Genomic DNA, 20,375 nt, shown 5'->3' on the forward strand with positions numbered 1-20,375 from the left:
CCCTCCCTCCCACATCTGACCTGTGCGTAGTTTTGTGCATGCAACCTAATCAGCACCGTCAGTATTGCGTTGGGAACTCCCATTTCCAAGAGCACCGCCCACAGTTTGGCCCTGGGTACTAGATCGAACGCGGACCGGAAGTCCACAAAGACCATGTAGAGGCTGCCACCCTCTAGTGTTACCGTCTTCCAGAATAACATTATAAGACGGAATATCTGGTCCATGGTCGATGTGTTCCTCCTAAATCCGGCCTGATAAGGACTAAGGATATCATACTCCTCAATCCATTCCTGTAAGCGGTCCAGTATTAGACGGGAGAAGATTTTTTGGGGAACGTCAATGAGGCTAATGGGCCTGTAGTTGGTTGGAAGCAGAGGAGAGCCCTTCTTGAAGATTGGGACAATCTCTGCTCCCAACCAAGTACCCGGTACCTCCATACCTCGCAGAATTGCATTGAAAAGGGCACATAGGTAGGGGGCCCAGATCGCCGGTTGATCCCTAAATAAATCACCAGGGAGTCTATCTAGGCCGGGAGCCTTGCCCGTGGCCAACTTCCCTATGGCAATGTAGACCTCCTCCACTGTACACTCATGATCATTTAATACCCCCAGTCTAGGTGTAAGTGCCAGTGGACTTTCTAGACCTGTAACTGCCGCATATATGGTCTTAAAATGGAGCTCCCAGACCCCTGCCTCAAAATTGGGTTCTATTGCAGATCTAGGCTCTCCTGACCCCGTGCTAACTATTGCACAGAATCTGCATGCATCTCTCGTTTCCAATGCGGAGGAAAGGTTGGACCATGTCTCCAAATCCCAGTCCTCCCTAGCGAGGTTCATTGTTTCTTTATATTGTGATCTTAGGGTGCGAATTTTTAGTTTGTCTCTCCCATCTTTAAGGGCCACAATAAGCTCTGATTTTGCCTTCCTGCATGAGGCATTATACCATGTGGATACAGGCACCCTGCGCCTCCTATTAGAATTAAAAATTCCGCTAAACAGGCTACTAGGTCCTTATTTGGCCTGGGAGAACAGCTTTTCATAATACCATGCAAGCCACAGTTTTCTTTGGAATAGAATCATAAACACTTATAATCATTACAGTCAATTCTATATCACATTGCACAAGAGGGGTTGTGAAATGTATTTTATTACATGGCCATAACTGCTTGTTTATACTCATGTTACAAAGCTGCCCAGTTTCAGATTGCCTATGTGTGACACCGCCATGATTCGAGGGCGCTTAAGGGTGACATTCAATACCTTATGTGAGACACTATGCGTCTTTTCATATCTGTCCCTGTCAAGATAAGTATCAGAAATCGCCCCACTTCCTGCCATTTGAAGAGCTACAAGGGCGACTTTTTGTTCAAATGTTTTGGGGGAGAGGAGTTGGCCTAACGGTTAGGGCGCTCGACTTCGGACCTGGGGGAACTGGGCTCGAGTCTCGGCAATGACGCTAAACCTCCTGTGATTCTGGGCAAATCACTTAATCTTCCCGTGCCTAACCAAAAAATAAATTTTAAAAAAATGAATGTGTGTCCTCATGTAACGTAACTGGTGCTATGTAAAGCACTATGATACCTGATTGGATTCGGTTCAAGTTCGCACTATATAAAACTCTGCTAAAAAAAAATAAAAAACGTCTGTATATTCATCTGCAAAGAGGAGGGCCCACCCACCTCCAGCCTTGTATCACAGTGCACACTGCCCCGCAGTTTAAGCACGACAGCCGTTCACCTTTCCTTGACCCCGATCATCTGTCCTGGCTGCAGACAATCGTGGCAGCTACATGCTGAGTTTCACAATCTTTCCTGTGTGCTAACAAATAGCTTTTCCCACTTCTAGCACCAAAAGATGGACTGCTGCTGAGCGCAGAGCAACTCTGAAAATTGCATGACAAAATAATCCAGCTGTGGAATGCTGGGATGACTAACGATTGGCGAGTCTGAGTTGGGCCCATGATGCTTGGCGCCTGGCGGGGCTGGACATAGTACGGAGAGGTCAACACCAGGCACAAGCTGCACATCCGTAACCCATCGTTAGCGAGCGTGCAGGGCAGACAGGGAGGATGATCCGCGATCAAGGAACAGGAAGAGCGCTGTGGGAACAGAGACACATTTCACAATGGTAACGACGTAAGGAATAGAATGTGGACGGGCGAAATTTCTGATAGGTGCTTTAGCGCCAAAGATCAACACACTTGGGGGCATATTCTCAAGGACCTATCGCCGAGTTAGCGGCACTTTATCGCAGCCAAAGTGGTGATAAATTCATCGCACCATTCATAAGCTGGTGCTAACAGCTGATATCACCAATGTTCCTGCGATAGTAGCCGCAAAATCAACGCCACGGATGACACCGGCAACTAACGCCAATGAGTTGCAGAGTAGGCGTTCCCGTGCAAAAAGCCATGACAACACCCCTTCGAAGCATTATCAACGACAAGCCAGATCTGCGATATGATCCCAAAACATGAGATGCGGTGCGTTAGCAGCAGGAATTTAATACCTGCTCTTACCTGGTGTTAAGTCGGATGACAACCTGCACAATGAAAGGGAGCCCAGCACACAGCCACACCTGAAGAACAACAGATGCCATGGAGCCACTGACCAGGCTGCTCGGACATCCAAGAGGGCCACAACACCCACCGCCACCACCCCCAGGAACATCCCCCCTCCCTGGGCCCTACCCCGGGCCCTACCCCGGGCCCCACGGGCGAAGATAGTTCACAGCAACCTTACAAATCCGTGAACCAAACAATTTGCCTGAAGCCGCACAATAACAACAATTAACATTCATGTGTGGACAGACAAAGGTAAATCATTCATTCACCTTTGATTTTCCCAAAAAGAATAATTCATTCAAATCTAACTCAATACTACTATTTGGAAGAGTCATGGCAGGTCTCTCATGGACATTCTGTAAGTCACAGCCTGCAAAACAAAATTCAAGGTAAGAAGGTGTGTCATGCGCTCAGCAAAGGACAGAGAGAGAGAGAGAAAGAGAGAGAAAGCGGGAGAGATGGAGAAGGAGAGAGAGAGAAACAGAGGAAGAGAGAGACAGTGAAAGGAAGAGAGGGAGAGAGAGAAAAAGAGAGAATCATCCCTGGGACCTGTGCGTGGTTCAATTCTGGGCTGGACAGGAAACCAACTGATGCGTGTGTCTCTGTTGCAGTGTCGGCGTCACACGGACCTCAACCGACAATGTCGCCCTGTTGCATGCACACGAAGGGCGGCCGCGCAGGAAGGGATTGTACAAGGAGTGCAAGGCTGCTCTGGGTCTTGTCTGCCTATGCAACACAACGGTAGCTGAACTGGATTATGACATGTGTGTGCACCCCCTGTTGGCACACGACCAGGAGTGTAACCATGATACCCGTTCATGGGATGCCTTGATATTTGGCGTATGTGCTGGCAGTTGGGCATAGGAGATTGCACAATTCCTCGTGTGAAGTGACCACATCGAGGCGCTTCCCTATTGGGCTGTGTTGCGGATTGGTGAATCTGCGTGGATGGAGAACATCTGTCTGGACCAGCTTATGGATTGGCTCGCCCTCGTGTTCATTGAAGCCGACGACGTCGTACTCTTGGAACTGATTGCCTATGAAGCTGCGATCGCACTCATGGACGAGTAAGTACGTTCCTGCAGCCACAACTGATTGTAACCCATAGCACAGGTCCCAACACCCTTTTGCATCTTGGAGAAATGGTCACATATCCCACCATTACAGTGGACATGGCTGCATTCACCTGGACTCAGAATGCATGTGCGTGCAACACTGCGGGTTGACACACACCTGTGTAAGGTGAGTGGACAGCGGTGCATGGCAACGTTCCTCAAGCTGAATCCCTGCTGGAGGGAGTGTACACATATGGCAATGTAGTTCTACACATGACCCTTTTGGACTCTGTCACCTGCTCACTGTCAGAAGAGCAAACAGTCAGCGCAGTCTGGTGGTACAGGACTACGCAGATCCCATGGGCTGTGAGTGGTGTCCCCTGACACAGTGCAATGTACTAACATGACTCGTCCAACAAGGCAAGGTGGGCTGAGACCATTGCCATCCATGATGATTTCCATCCATTTTTGCATCCCCATGTCTTGCACCTCTACATGTTCCTATGCTGCCTGTTAGTCTATGATGCATTGGTCTGCATGCTGTGGCCCTTGCCTTGCCTGTACTGACACGCACATGCTGATAAAGTGTACGCAACTTCACTAGTGTGATGAGTGTTGCTTAGAATGTCAAATCATGTGCCTCAATGAGCATTGTCTGTACACAGGGAGGGACTGACTGACACATTTCACTTAGGGGTGAGTCCCCATTGGCAGCTCCACCTCTGTGAGCAAGACATTGTGTTTCGGAAAGTTGCTGGTACACCTGTGCGCCTACATGTCTTCAGCAATGTGAGTATGGTATCCAACTTCTTGCCATGTGGCTCAATGTGATCCATCAATATAGGCTGTGTCCACACAGTTGAGTGTGTGTAGGTATGCAAAGTGATGTACGGTTGTCACATATGATGGGGGACACTACTTTTGTCCTGCTACCGACTTTGACATTTTCAGACACAGCCATATTTCATACATGGACGTGGGGCTACGTTGGGGGGTTGCGAGATTGTTGTTAATGAGCAATGAGGCCACAGATAGTTCACACCTTCACAGACATGTGATTGGCCATGTGTGTCACGGCCAAACATGCGCATTGATGTACTTTTTTGTGCAATCGATGTCCCTACATTCATCCATACTTTTATTGTTGACTGAAAATAGACATGACACATCTGTGTGATTTGGAATGCTATATTCACATTCTGTGGAGTGTCAGAGCTGGAGCAGTACATCGCCATGCACACCCCACATTACATGGTTGCACAGTGGAGTGCCAACCAGAGTCCTTTGGGGAATTACTAGTTATTCGGAAGAGGAAGAGTCCAGTCCGCAGCCTGATTGCTGTGTCATTGGTAACCAGTGCAGGTATGGCAGTCCATGTCGGGGTCCATGTGAATGTCGCAGAGTGTTTGGGGGGACAGTGGAAGGTGTTGTTCCAGGGCATGATGCAGAGGGCTGAACCAAGCAGGAACAGGCCATATGGCGGGGAAGAATGCTACAACCTCCTTTTTGACACAGAGTCATTACCATCTACATCTTCGTCCTCTGATATGTCTTCTGTGTCAGGTGTTCCAGGTGTGTGTGGTGGTGTTATGGCTGCATCACTGTGTGCCACAGACACATCAGAGAGCGGAGGTGGTATGGCTGCATCACTGTGTGCCACAGACACATCAGGGTGTGGAGATGTGTGTGTTGAGGTTCCTGCAGCAGTCGTCTGGGACAGGCTCTGTGGCAGTAATGGCAAGATGAGGATCTACAGGGCATGGTAGATCCCAGCTACATCTCGCTGGTGTTTAGCCGTGGCAGCCATCCTTCCTGCCTGCATCCGCTGCATGTTCTCCATTGCCCTCCACATCTGTGCCAACTCTGTGCTGTTGTCACTGGAGTCTGTCTGACTAGACAGTTCTTGTATCCGAGTAACGGCTCCAGCGAGGTCAGCAATGATTGTTGTAGGGAATGGAACGGATTGTGGGTGTCCGTTAGTGCCTGGGTTGGGTTGTGCCGTCTGGCAGGCATGCTTCTGTTTTATATTCTTGTTTCTTTTCCTAGTCCTCTGCTCGAATGAGTCTATACTTATCAATCAATCACTCAATCGATCAATCAGTATTTGTATAGCGCAGCTTATTACCCGTGAGGGTATACAGGGACTAGGCTGCGGGATTCAGTCAAAAAGCCAGGTCTTGAGTTTCTTCCTGAAGTCTGTCAGTGAGGGTGATGTTCGGAGGTGGAGGTGGAGGTGGAGGAGGAGGGTGTTACAGGTCTTGCCGGTGAGGTGGGAAACGAAGTGTCCTCCGGACCGGTAGCAGCGGATGCTCAGAGTCCGTGCAAGGGCGAGGTGGGTGGAGTGGAGGTTTCTTGAGGGTTTGTGAAAGTTCAAGATGTGGTTCATGTATGCACGTCCCTGGTCGTGGAGGGCTTTGTAGGTATGTCAGTAGCTTGAGATGGCATCTCTTTTGGATGGGGAGCCAGTGCTTGGTGATGTGTGTCCTTTTGGGCAGGTCGAGGATCAGTCTGGCTGCTGCATTCTGTATCGTCTGAAGTCTTCTCATGAGTTTGCTGATGGTGCCTGAATAGAGTGCGTTGCCGTTGTCAAACCAGCTGGTGAAAAGGGCCTGTTTGACTATTTTTCTGGTGATGATGGGGAGCAATTTGAAGATTCTGCAAGCATGGAGAGAGTGTGGAAGCAGGCTGAGGAGGCGGCGTTGACCTGTCATTTCATGGAGAGTTTGCTGTCCAGGATGATGCTGAGGTTCCGGGCGTGATCTTTCGGTGTGGGGTTGGGTCCGAGTTCTGATGTCCACCAGGTGTTGTTCCAGGGGGAGATGTGGCTGCCCAAAATCAGCACTTTAATTTTGTCCATGTTGCGCTTCAGGCATTGTCCTTCATCCAGGTGGAGACATTTTTCATTCAATTGTGGAAGTTGGGCTTTGTGGTGGTGGGGTCCGCTGAGTGCGAGAGGCCTAGCTGGGTGACGTCAGATTAGGAAGTGATGCTGATGTGGGTTCTGGCGATGTCTGCTTGCGGTGTTATGTAGATGTTGTAGATGTTAGGGAGGAACCTTAAGGGATGCCACAGATGGTCCATTTGGATTGTGAGGTGAAGGGCGTACGGATTCACTGGGTGCACCCCGTGAGTAAAGATGCTATCCATCTAGGGCGTCATCTTCGATTCCGATCTGGTTTGATGAGTGTGTCATGGGAGATGGTGTTGAAGGCTGCAGAGAGGTCGAGGAGGATCAGGGTGGCAGATACTCCTTTGTCTAGTGGTGAGTGGATGTTGTCTGTTGCAGCAATCAGGGCCATCTCAGTGCTGTGGTTGGCTCTGAATCCTGATTGGGAGGGGTCTAGCAGATGTTCCGTACGGTGGAGGTTGATGGCTTTCTCCAAGACCTTGGTGGGAAACAGGAGCAGCAAGATGGGGCAGTCATTCTGGAGGTCACTGGTGTCTGCAGAAGGTATCTTGAGGAGGGATCTGACCTCTGAGTGTTTCCAGGCATCCAAAAAGGTGGTTGTGGTGATGGAGGTGTTGTGGATGGTGTTGAGCTGGTGGTTGATCTTGTCGCTTCTGCAGTTGAAGAGTGTGTGTCCTGTTCTGTGGGTGGGTTCTGAGACCAGCTCTGATGTTGTCCATTCTTCCCAGGAGGTCAGTGATGTTGGTGTCCGTGGGGTCATCCGTGTGGAATATGAGGTCTCCCAGGAAGACATAGTGTTGGGATGCGATGGCAAGTGGGGTGATGAATTCTGTGATGGCGTCAGTGAGGTCGGTTCGATGTCCTGGGGGTCTGTATGTCTTTGTGGAGTTGGAAGTTGAGGTGTTCCATGATTTGTGTGGTGTTGTCTTCAGTGGTAGTGCAGATGATTGATTCCTTGTGTATGTGGAGATACCACCTCTGTGTCTGTTAGTGCGATCCCAGTATTTCATCTTGTAGCCGGTTGGTGTGGTGGTGGTGATATCAGGGGCCAATATGCCAATTCTCTGTGATAAAGGTCATGTCGAGAGCGAGGGTGGAGATAGTGTTCCAGACTTCAGTGGCGTGTTTGTAGAGCTATCTGGTGTTGATCGGGTGACACCATGTGGTTCCTTGGAAGTGGCGGCCGGCAGTGAGGGCACGATGAAGGTTTTGACATAGGCAGTTGGTCCAGGGATGGAGGTGAACCGGCAGCTGAGGCAGGTGAATGGTCTCGCTTTGAAGTGAGGAGATGCAAGACAGCAGTTGTTGTTGCGTCCAGCATCCAGGGCACAGAGTTTTGAGGCATAGTATGGGTGGGAGTCCCGTGGGACAGGGTTCCTGGCACTGGGAATGGTCCAGGTGCGGACAGACTTTGACGTATTTGCCTTTGGCATGCCTTTGGTACACCAGCAGCACGTCCGCTGCACGCGTCCTTCATTAAGTAGGTGCTGGGAGGGGAACTGGGGAAGCAGGTGGCAGGACACGGAACCAGCTATTAAACCTGGAGCCTAAGTGTACTGGGAACCTAGGAGTGCTGAATGTAGCACTTAGCTGCAAAACTGGCTGTCTGGTGAGGCTTAGTCCAGGCAGGTGCAGCCTCGTAGGTGACTGGCACCAAGGCGAGCTGGCGAGGACCTACTAAATGAAGCCGTGCTTCGACCTTCATTAAGTAGGTCCTGGGTATGGTGCTGGGGAGGTGGGTGGTGGGACGTGGGAAAAAACAGAAGGCAGGAAAACAGGAGGCAGAAAACAGCAAGTTGGGCCTGGAGCCTTAGGGCATGGAAAAATAGGAGGGCTGAATGGCGCTGAAGGTTGCACGTAGCTCCAGAACTGGCTGTCTGGTGAGGTGTACTCCAGGCAGGTATTGCCTTGCAGCAGTCATGCAGGAGGAAGAGGTGACTGGCACCAAGGGGAGCTGGTGAGGACCTGATATCATATTGTTAAAGTTTTTGATTCTAAGGGTGTTTACTTGCTGTTATCACTGTGGGCCTGACTCTAGGTCCTCAACTTGCCTGTTCACTTAGCTTGAGACTCAGAGCTTGTCTACGTCCAGATTGCTGTGACTTCTTGAACTCTCTAGCTGATTAGATTGGCAGTCATACTGAATGGTCTACCTACTGTTCTCCCCCTAAGGCACCTGTTCCTTTCAGCCCTAGGACATTTTTGACAGATTTCTCTATCTCTCTATAGTGTGTATCTTGGGATATATTTTCTATGGTCTTTGTGACTCTCATATGACAGTTCTGTCCTCTTCGGTGCTTGTTTGTGTGCCATGGGATCAGTTTTCTCCAATCTCTTGGACTACTTCAGTAGTGTGTGTGAAATTATGTTTTCTTAGTTCCTCGTATCCAGCTAGGTTCCAGGCATTTTTTGGTTTTGTAACTTCCCATACTGTTTTCCTGTGGTTGGGTTACATAAATGCTCGGGTACAGCCCACCTAGTTAATACTGGGACTAGGAAGATGCAGATGGAGGTAATGCCCCAATTACTTACTGCCCATTTTCATTACTGTAAGTCCAATTCTTCCTTCCCACAGTCGTGGATTCTCTCCCTCCCTCCCTGATCCAGGACTTGTCCCAACCGCAGGGAGAAGAGGCACTTTTGTATGTGTCATGTACAGGAAGGAACATAAGTTGCTTCTTTTCTTTATTACTGAGTGTATGTAACAAACAGTGCAGCCAACGCGTTTCACCTACAAAGGCTTCATCAGGGCACAGAAATTAGGATCGCCGACAGTCACACGGATCTTCAAAGTATAATGCAATTGAATGAGATGAGAATGCGACAACAATAGGCTCAGACATCAGATCCTCAAAATAGTCAGTGTTGTCCAAAGAATACAGGGAAAGTGGATTTGACTCAGTCCAGAGTTCACATCAAGAATATATAGTACCAGTGCTTAATTTGAGACAGTGCTTTTCGGTGCTCAGCACGTGCACTTAATTGGTTTCCTGTGCAGAACAACAGTTATTTAGGAATACAATATACATTAAAATAGTGCTAATACATGCCTCCCCAGCCATTCCTTTAGCTTTGGGGACCTTGTATAATCTGAACTGTCGCATTTACATGCGAGAGAGATGGTCAGTAGTTGTTTTGGCAGCGATGACAAGGGCGGTGTGTGGAGCAAACTGCAGTGGCCTCCTAGTCAGAGCCCTGGCACTTAATATTTTACAAATTAAGCACTGTATAAGTACTAACAGTATATTAACAGGTATGGGACCCATCGATAAGTTACAAGAAAGACCTCGCTCCAAATCTGACCACGTGTGCGCCGTGTTAGGCACCAAAACTGAGTTATCCTTCGCCCGTCAGATTGGATGAGATAAAACCGCTTTATCTTTAGGTTAGGATAAACAATACTACCATAAGGCAGAGGCAAACCTCGCTCACTTACGGCTGTGGCGAGGAACATTAGGGCTCAGAGTGATGTGCAAGTCTAGTCTGAAAAACCTGATCAGGGGGCCTGGAAAATCCTGCATGTCAGAGACATAAAGGTAAAGTGACAGTGGGGAAGGGTCTGAGGGCTCCTGCACCCCATGGCTTCACTATCCTGGGAAGGGACTGAGCCTGGCTTCTGCACCCCATGGCATCACTATCCTGGGAAGGGGCTGAGGGCTTCTGCCTCCCATGGCATCACAATCTTGGGAAGGGGCTGAGGGTTCCTGCACTCCATGGCTTCACTATCCTGGGAAGGGGCTGAGGGCTCCTGCACCCCTGGCTTCACTTTCCTGGGAAGGGGCTGAGGGCTCATGCACCCCATGGTTTCACTTTACTGTGAAGGGGCTGAGGGCTCGTGCACCCCATGGTTTCACTATCATGGGAAGGATCTGAGGGCTCCTGCACCCCATGGCTTCACTATCCTGGGAAGGGGCTGAGGGCTCGTGCACCCCATGGCTTCACTTTACTGCGAAGGGGCTGAGGGCTCCTGCACTCCATGGCTTCACTATCCTGGGAAGGGGCTGAGGGCTCCTGCACCCCATGGCTTCACTATCCTGGGACGGGGCTGAGGGCTCGTGCACCCCATGGCTTCACTATCCTGGGAAGGGGCTGAAGGCTCGTGCACCCCATGGCTTCACTATCCTGGGAAGGGGCTGAGGGCTCCTGCACCCCATGGCTTCACTTTACTGCGAAGGGACTGAGAGCTCCTGCACCCCATGGCTTCACTTTACTGCGAAGGGGCCGAGGGCTCATGCACCCCATGGCTTCACTATCCTGGGAAGGAGCTGAGGGCTCGTGCACCCCATGGCTTCACTTTCTTGGGAAGGTGCTGAGGGCTCCTGCACCCCATGGCTTCATTATCCTGCGAAGGGGCTGAGGGCTCTTGCACCCCATGGCTTCACTTTCTTGGGAAGGTGCTGAGGGTTCCTGCACCCCATGGCTTCACTATCCTGGTAAGGGGCTGAGGGCTCCTGCACCCCATGGCTTCACTATCCTGGGAAGGGGCTGAGGGCTCGTGCACCCCATGGCTTCACTATCCTGGGAAGGGGCTGAGGGCTCCTGCACCCCATGGCTTCACTATCCTGGGAAGGGGCTGAGGGCTCCTGCACCCCATGGCTTCACTATCCTGGGAAGGTGCTGAGGGCTCCTGCACCCCATGGCTTCACTTTACTGCGAAGGGGGTGAGGGCTCCTGCACCCCATGGCTTCACTATCCTGGAAAGGGTTTGAGGGCTCCTGCAACCAATGGCTTCACTATCCTGGGAAGGGTCTGAGGGCTCCTGCACTCTATGGCTTCACTAACCTGGTAAGGGGTTGAGGGCTCCTGCGTCCCATGGCTTCACTTTCTTGGGAAGGGTCTGAGGGCTCCTGCACCCCATGGCTTCACTGTCCTGCGAAGGGTCTGAGGGCTCCTGCACCCTATGGCTTCACTAACCTGGGAAGGGGTTGAGGGCTCCTGCGCCCCATGGCTTCACTGTCCTGCGAAGGGTCTGAGGGCTTCTGCACCCCATGGCTTCACTATCCTGGGAAGGGGCTGAGGGCTCTTACACTCCATGGCTTCACTATCCTGGGAAGGGGCTTAGGGCTCCTGCACCCCATGGGTTCACTTTCCTGCAAAGGGGCTGAGGGCTCCTGCACTCCATGGCTTCACTTTCCTGCAAAGGGGCTGAAGGCTCCTGCACCCCATGGCTTCACTATCCTGGGAAGGTGCTGAGGGCTCGTGCACCCCATGGCTTCACTTTCCTGGGAAGGGGCTGAGGGCTGATGCACCCCATGGTTTCACTTTCTTGGGAAGGGGCTGAGGGCTCCTGTGCCCCATGGCTTCACTTTCCTGAGAAGGGGCTGAGGGCACCTGCACTCCATGGCTTCACTATCCTGGGAAGGTGCTGAGAAATCGTGCACTCCATGGCCTCACTATCTTGGGAAGGGCTGAGGGCTCCTGCACTCTATGGCTTCACTATCCTGGGGAGGGGCTGAGGGCTCCTGCACTCCATGGCTTCACTATCGTGGGAAGGGGCTGAGGGCTCGTGCACTCCATGGCTTCACTATCGTGGGAAGGGGCTGAGGGCTCCTGCACCCCATGGCTTCACTTTCCTGCGAAGGGGCTGGGGGCTCCTGCACTCCATGGCCTCACTATCCTGAGAAGGGGCTGAGGGCTCCTGCACCCCATGGCTTCACTGTCCTGCGAAGGGGCTGAGGGCTCCTGCGCCCCATGGCTTCACTGTCCTGCGAAGGGTCTGAGGGCTCGTGCACTCCATGGCCTCACTATCCTGGGGATGGGCTTAGGGCTCGTGCACCCCATGGCTTCACTATCCTCGGAAGGGGCTGAGGGCTCCTGCACTCCATGGCTTCACTATCCTGGGGAGGGGCTGAGGGCTCCTGCAGTCCATGGCTTCACTATCCTGCGGAGGGGCTGAGGGCTCCTGCACTCTATGGCTTCATTATCTTGGGGAGGGGCTGAGGGCTCCTGCACTCTATGGCTTCACTATCCTGGGGAGGGGTGAGGGCTCCTGCACTCTATGGCTTCACTATCCTGGGGAGGGGCTTAGGGCTCCTGCACTCCATGGCTTCACTTTCCTGGGGAAGGGCTGAGGGCTCCTGCACTCTATGGCTTCACTATCATGGGAGGGGCTGAGGGCTCCTGCACTCTATGGCTTCACTATCCTGGGGAGGGGCTGAGGGCTCCTGCACTCCATGGCCTCACTATCCTGGGGAGGGGCTGAGGGCTCCTGCACTCCGTGGCTTCACTATCCTGGGAAGGGGCTGAGGGCTCGTGCACTCCATGGCTTCACTATCGTGGGAAGGGGCTGAGGGCTCGTGCACTCCATGGCTTCACTATCGTGGGAAGGGGCTGAGGGCTCCTGCACCCCATGGCTTCACTTTCCTGCGAAGGGGCTGAGGGCTCCTGCACTCCATTGCTTCACTATCCTGGGGATGGGCTTAGGGCTTGTGTTATGTTATGTTATGTTACCAGATTTCTAAAGCGCATAGCTGCCCGTGAGCGTCCCAGCGCACTCCATGGCCTCACTATCCTGGGGAGGGGCCGAGGGCTCGTGCACCCCATGGCTTCACTATCCTCGGAAGGGGCTGAGGGCTCCTGCACCCCATGGCTTCACTATCCTGGGAAGGGGCTGAGGGCTCCTGCACCCCATGGCTTCACTATCCTGGGGAGGGGCTGAGGGCTCCTGCACTCCATGGCTTCACTATCCTGGGGAGGGGCCGAGGGCTCGTGCACCCCATGGCTTCACTATCCTCGGAAGGGGCAGAGGGCTCCTGCACCCCATGGCTTCACTATCCTGGGGAGGGGCTGAGGGCTCCTGCACCCCATGGCTTCACTATCCTGGGGAGGGGCTGAGGGCTCCTGCACCCCATGGCTTCACTATCCTGGGGAGGGGCTGAGGGCTCCTGCACTCCATGGCTTCACTATCCTGGGGAGGGGCTGAGGGCTCCTGCACTCCATGGCTTCACTATCCTGGGGAGGGGCTGAGGGCTTTTGCACCCCATGGCTTCACTATCCTGGGAAGGTGCTGAGGGCTCGTGCACCCTATGGCTTCACTAACCTGGGAAGGGGTTGAGGGCTCATGCACCCCATGGTTTCACTTTCTTGGGAAGGGGCTGAGGGCTCCTGTGCCCCATGGCTTCACTTTCCTGAGAAGGGGCTGAGGGCTCCTGCACCCCATGGCTTCACTATCCTGGGAAGGTGCTGAGAACTCGTGCACTCCATGGCCTCACTATCTTGGGAAGGGCTGAGGGCTCCTGCACTCTATGGCTTCACTATCCTGGGGAGGGGCTGAGGGCTCGTGCACTCCATGGCTTCACTATCGTGGGAAGGGGCTGAGGGCTCGTGCACTCCATGGCTTCACTATCGTGGGAAGGGGCTGAGGGCTCCTGCACCTCATGGCTTCACTATCCTGGGGAGGGGATGAGGGCTCCTGCACTCTATGGCTTCACTATCCTGGGGAGGGGCTGAGGGCTCCTGCACCCCATGGCTTCACTATCCTGGGGAGGGGCTGAGGGCTCCTGCACCCCATGGCTTCACTATCCTGGGGAGGGGCTGAGGGCTCCTGCACCCCATGGCTTCACTATCCTGGGGAGGGGCTGAGGGCTCCTGCACTCTATGGCTTCACTATCCTGGTAAGGGGCTGAGGGCTCCTGCACCCCATGGCTTCACTTTCCTGGGGAGGGGCTGAGGGCTCCTGCGCCCCATGGCTTCACTATCCTGGTAAGGGGCTGAGGGCTCGTGCACTCCATGGCTTCACTATCGTGGGAAGGGGCTGAGGGCTCGTGCACTCCATGGCTTCACTATCGTGGGAAGGGGCTGAGGGCTCCTGCACCCCATGTCTTCACTTTCCTGCGAAGGGGCTGAGGGCTCCTGCACTCCATTGCTTCACTATCCTGGGGATGGGCTTAGGGCTTGTGTTATGTTATGTTATGTTACCAGATTTCTAAAGCGCATAGCTGCCCGTGAGCGTCCCAGCGCACTCCATGGCCTCACTATCCTGGGGAGGGGCCGAGGGCTCGCGCACCCCATGGCTCCACTATCCTCGGAAGGGGCTGAGGGCTCCTGCACCCCATGGCTGCACTATCCTGGGGAGGGGCTGAGGGCTCCTGCACCCCATGGCTTCACTATCCTGGGGAGGGGCTGAGAGCTCGTGCACTCCATGGCTTCACTATCCTGGGGAGGGGCCGAGGGCTCGTGCACCCCATGGCTTCACTATCCTGGGGAGGGGCTGAGGGCTCCTGCACCCCATGGCTTCACTATCCTGGGGAGGGGCTGAGGGCTCCTGCACCCCATGGCTTCACTATCCTGGGGAGGGGCTGAGGGCTCCTGCACTCCATGGCTTCACTATCCTGGGGAGGGGCTGCGGGCTCCTGCACTCCATGGCTTCACTATCCTGGGGAGGGGCTGAGGGCTTCTGCACCCCATGGCTTCACTATCCTGGGAAGGTGCTGAGGGCTCGTGCACCCTATGGCTTCACTTACCTGGGAAGGGGTTGAGGGCTCATGCACCCCATGGTTTCACTTTCTTGGGAAGGGGCTGAGGGCTCCTGTGCCCCATGGCTTCACTTTCCTGAGAAGGGGCTGAGGGCTCCTGCACCCCATGGCTTCACTATCCTGGGAAGGTGCTGAGAACTCGTGCACTCCATGGCCTCACTATCTTGGGAAGGGCTGAGGGCTCCTGCACTCTATGGCTTCACTATCCTGGGGAGGGGCTGAGGGCTCGTGCACTCCATGGCTTCACTATCGTGGGAAGGGGCTGAGGGCTCGTGCACTCCATGGCTTCACTATCGTGGGAAGGGGCTGAGGGCTCGTGCACTCCATGGCTTCACTATCGTGGGAAGGGGCCGAGGGCTCCTGCACCCCATGGCTTCACTTTCCTGCGAAGGGGCTGAGGGCTCCTGCACTCCATTGCTTCACTATCCTGGAGATGGGCTTAGGGCTTGTGTTATGTTATGTTATGTTACCAGATTTCTAAAGCACATAGCTGCCCGTGAGCGTCCCAGCGCACTCCATGGCCTCACTATCCTGGGGAGGGGCCGAGGGCTCGTGCACCCCATGGCTTCACTATCCTCGGAAGGGGCTGAGGGCTCCTGCACCCCATGGCTTCACTATCCTGGGGAGGGGCTGAGGGCTCCTGCACCCCATGGCTTCACTATCCTGGGAAGGGGCTGAGGGCTCCTGCACCCCATGGCTTCACTATCCTGGGGAGGGGCTGAGGGCTCCTGCACTCCATGGCTTCACTATCCTGGGGAGGGGCCGAGGGCTCGTGCACCCCATGGCTTCACTATCCTCGGAAGGGGCAGAGGGCTCCTGCACCCCATGGCTTCACTATCCTGGGGAGGGGCTGAGGGCTCCTGCACCCCATGGCTTCACTATCCTGGGGAGGGGCTGAGGGCTCCTGCACCCCATGGCTTCACTATCCTGGGGAGGGGCTGAGGGCTCCTGCACTCCATGGCTTCACTATCCTGGAGAGGGGCTGAGGGCTCCTGCACTCCATGGCTTCACTATCCTGGGGAGGGGCTGAGGGCTTTTGCACCCCATGGCTTCACTATCCTGGGAAGGTGCTGAGGGCTCGTGCACCCTATGGCTTCACTAACCTGGGAAGGGGTTGAGGGCTCATGCACCCCATGGTTTCACTTTCTTGGGAAGGGGCTGAGGGCTCCTGTGCCCCATGGCTTCACTTTCCTGAGAAGGGGCTGAGGGCTCCTGCACCCCATGGCTTCACTATCCTGGGAAGGTGCTGAGAACTCGTGCACTCCATGGCCTCACTATCTTGGGAAGGGCTGAGGGCTCCTGCACTCTATGGCTTCACTATCCTGGGGAGGGGCTGAGGGCTCGTGCACTCCATGGCTTCACTATCGTGGGAAGGGGCTGAGGGCTCGTGCACTCCATGGCTTCACTATCGTGGGAAGGGGCTGAGGGCTCCTGCACCCCATGGCTTCACTATCCTGGGGAGGGGCTGAGGGCTCCTGCACCCCATGGCTTCACTATCCTGGGGAGGGGATGAGGGCTCCTGCACTCTATGGCTTCACTATCCTGGGGAGGGGCTGAGGGCTCCTGCACCCCATGGCTTCACTATCCTGGGGAGGGGCTGAGGGCTCCTGCACCCCATGGCTTCACTATCCTGGGGAGGGGCTGAGGGCTCCTGCACCCCATGGCTTCACTATCCTGGGGAGGGGCTGAGGGCTCCTGCACTCTATGGCTTCACTATCCTGGTAAGGGGCTGAGGGCTCCTGCACCCCATGGCTTCACTTTCCTGGGGAGGGGCTGAGGGCTCCTGCGCCCCATGGCTTCACTATCCTGGTAAGGGGCTGAGGGCTCGTGCACTCCATGGCTTCACTATCGTGGGAAGGGGCTGAGGGCTCGTGCACTCCATGGCTTCACTATCGTGGGAAGGGGCTGAGGGCTCCTGCACCCCATGTCTTCACTTTCCTGCGAAGGGGCTGAGGGCTCCTGCACTCCATTGCTTCACTATCCTGGGGATGGGCTTAGGGCTTGTGTTATGTTATGTTATGTTACCAGATTTCTAAAGCGCATAGCTGCCCGTGAGCGTCCCAGCGCACTCCATGGCCTCACTATCCTGGGGAGGGGCCGAGGGCTCGCGCACCCCATGGCTCCACTATCCTCGGAAGGGGCTGAGGGCTCCTGCACCCCATGGCTGCACTATCCTGGGGAGGGGCTGAGGGCTCCTGCACCCCATGGCTTCACTATCCTGGGGAGGGGCTGAGAGCTCGTGCACTCCATGGCTTCACTATCCTGGGGAGGGGCCGAGGGCTCGTGCACCCCATGGCTTCACTATCCTGGGGAGGGGCTGAGGGCTCCTGCACCCCATGGCTTCACTATCCTGGGGAGGGGCTGAGGGCTCCTGCACCCCATGGCTTCACTATCCTGGGGAGGGGCTGAGGGCTCCTGCACTCCATGGCTTCACTATCCTGGGGAGGGGCTGCGGGCTCCTGCACTCCATGGCTTCACTATCCTGGGGAGGGGCTGAGGGCTTCTGCACCCCATGGCTTCACTATCCTGGGAAGGTGCTGAGGGCTCGTGCACCCTATGGCTTCACTTACCTGGGAAGGGGTTGAGGGCTCATGCACCCCATGGTTTCACTTTCTTGGGAAGGGGCTGAGGGCTCCTGTGCCCCATGGCTTCACTTTCCTGAGAAGGGGCTGAGGGCTCCTGCACCCCATGGCTTCACTATCCTGGGAAGGTGCTGAGAACTCGTGCACTCCATGGCCTCACTATCTTGGGAAGGGCTGAGGGCTCCTGCACTCTATGGCTTCACTATCCTGGGGAGGGGCTGAGGGCTCGTGCACTCCATGGCTTCACTATCGTGGGAAGGGGCTGAGGGCTCGTGCACTCCATGGCTTCACTATCGTGGGAAGGGGCTGAGGGCTCGTGCACTCCATGGCTTCACTATCGTGGGAAGGGGCCGAGGGCTCCTGCACCCCATGGCTTCACTTTCCTGCGAAGGGGCTGAGGGCTCCTGCACTCCATTGCTTCACTATCCTGGAGATGGGCTTAGGGCTTGTGTTATGTTATGTTATGTTACCAGATTTCTAAAGCACATAGCTGCCCGTGAGCGTCCCAGCGCACTCCATGGCCTCACTATCCTGGGGAGGGGCCGAGGGCTCGTGCACCCCATGGCTTCACTATCCTCGGAAGGGGCTGAGGGCTCCTGCACCCCATGGCTTCACTATCCTGGGGAGGGGCTGAGGGCTCCTGCACCCCATGGCTTCACTATCCTGGGGAGGGGCTGAGGGCTCCTGCACTCCATGGCTTCACTATCCTGGGGAGGGGCCGAGGGCTCGTGCACCCCATGGCTTCACTATCCTCGGAAGGGGCAGAGGGCTCCTGCACCCCATGGCTTCACTATCCTGGGGAGGGGCTGAGGGCTCCTGCACCCCATGGCTTCACTATCCTGGGGAGGGGCTGAGGGCTCCTGCACCCCATGGCTTCACTATCCTGGGGAGGGGCTGAGGGCTCCTGCACTCCATGGCTTCACTATCCTGGGGAGGGGCTGAGGGCTCCTGCACTCCATGGCTTCACTATCCTGGGGAGGGGCTGAGGGCTTCTGCACCCCATGGCTTCACTATCCTGGGAAGGTGCTGAGGGCTCGTGCACCCTATGGCTTCACTAACCTGGGAAGGGGTTGAGGGCTCATGCACCCCATGGTTTCACTTTCTTGGGAAGGGGCTGAGGGCTCCTGTGCCCCATGGCTTCACTTTCCTGAGAAGGGGCTGAGGGCTCCTGCACCCCATGGCTTCACTATCCTGGGAAGGTGCTGAGAACTCGTGCACTCCATGGCCTCACTATCTTGGGAAGGGCTGAGGGCTCCTGCACTCTATGGCTTCACTATCCTGGGGAGGGGCTGAGGGCTCGTGCACTCCATGGCTTCACTATCGTGGGAAGGGGCTGAGGGCTCGTGCACTCCATGGCTTCACTATCGTGGGAAGGGGCTGAGGGCTCCTGCACCCCATGGCTTCACTATCCTGGGGAGGGGCTGAGGGCTCCTGCACCCCATGGCTTCACTATCCTGGGGAGGGGCTGAGGGCTCCTGCACTCTATGGCTTCACTATCCTGGGGAGGGGCTGAGGGCTCCTGCACCCCATGGCTTCACTATCCTGGGGAGGGGCTGAGGGCTCCTGCACCCCATGGCTTCACTATCCTGTGGAGGGGCTGAGGGCTCCTGCACCCCATGGCTTCACTATCCTGGGGAGGGGCTGAGGGCTCCTGCACTCTATGGCTTCACTATCCTGGTAAGGGGCTGAGGGCTCCTGCACCCCATGGCTTCACTTTCCTGGGGAGGGGCTGAGGGCTCCTGCACCCCATGGCTTCACTATCCTGGTAAGGGGCTGAGGGCTCGTGCACTCCATGGCTTCACTATCGTGGGAAGGGGCTGAGGGCTCCTGCACCCCATGGCTTCACTTTCCTGCGAAGGGGCTGAGGGCTCCTGCACTCCATGGCTTCACTATCCTGGGAAGGTGCTGAGGGCTCGTGCACTCCATGGCCTCACTATCCTGGGAAGGGGCTGAGGGCTCCTGCACCCCATGGCTTCACTGTCCTGCGAAGGGGCTGAGGGCTCCTGCGCCCCATGGCTTCACTGTCCTGCGAAGGGTCTGAGGGCTCGTGCACTCCATGGCCTCACTATCCTGGGGATGGGCTTAGGGCTTGTGCACTCCATGGCCTCACTATCCTGGGGAGGGGCCGAGGACTCGTGCACCCCATGGCTTCACTATCCTCGGAAGAGCCTGAGGGCTCCTGCACCCCATGGCTTCACTATCCTGGGGAGGGGCTGAGGGCTCCTGCACCCCATGGCTTCACTATCCTGGGGAGGGGCTGAGGGCTCCTGCCCTCCATGGCTTCACTATCCTGGGGAGGGGCCGAGGGCTCGTGCACCCCATGGCTTCACTATCCTGGGGAGGGGCTGAGGGCTCCTGCACCCCATGGCTTCACTATCCTGGGGAGGGGCTGAGGGCTCCTGCACCCCATGGCTTCACTATCCTGGGGAGGGGCTGAGGGCTCCTGCACCCCATGGCTTCACTATCCTGGGGAGGGGCTGAGGGCTCCTGCACTCCATGGCTTCACTATCCTGGGAAGGTGCTGAGGGCTCGTGCACCCTATGGCTTCACTAACCTGGGAAGGGGTTGAGGGCTCATGCACCCCATGGTTTCACTTTCTTGGGAAGGGGCTGAGGGCTCCTGTGCCCCATGGCTTCACTTTCCTGAGAAGGGGCTGAGGGCTCCTGCACCCCATGGCTTCACTATCCTAGGGAGGGGCTGAGGGCTCCTGCACTCTATGGCTTCACTATCCTGGTAAGGGGCTGAGGGCTCCTGCACCCCATGGCTTCACTTTCCTGGGGAGGGGCTGAGGGCT

The sequence above is a fragment of the Triturus cristatus genome, chromosome 3_1 (genome assembly GCF_964204655.1).
Source record: "Triturus cristatus chromosome 3_1, aTriCri1.1, whole genome shotgun sequence".
Lineage (NCBI taxonomy): Eukaryota > Metazoa > Chordata > Amphibia > Caudata > Salamandridae > Triturus > Triturus cristatus.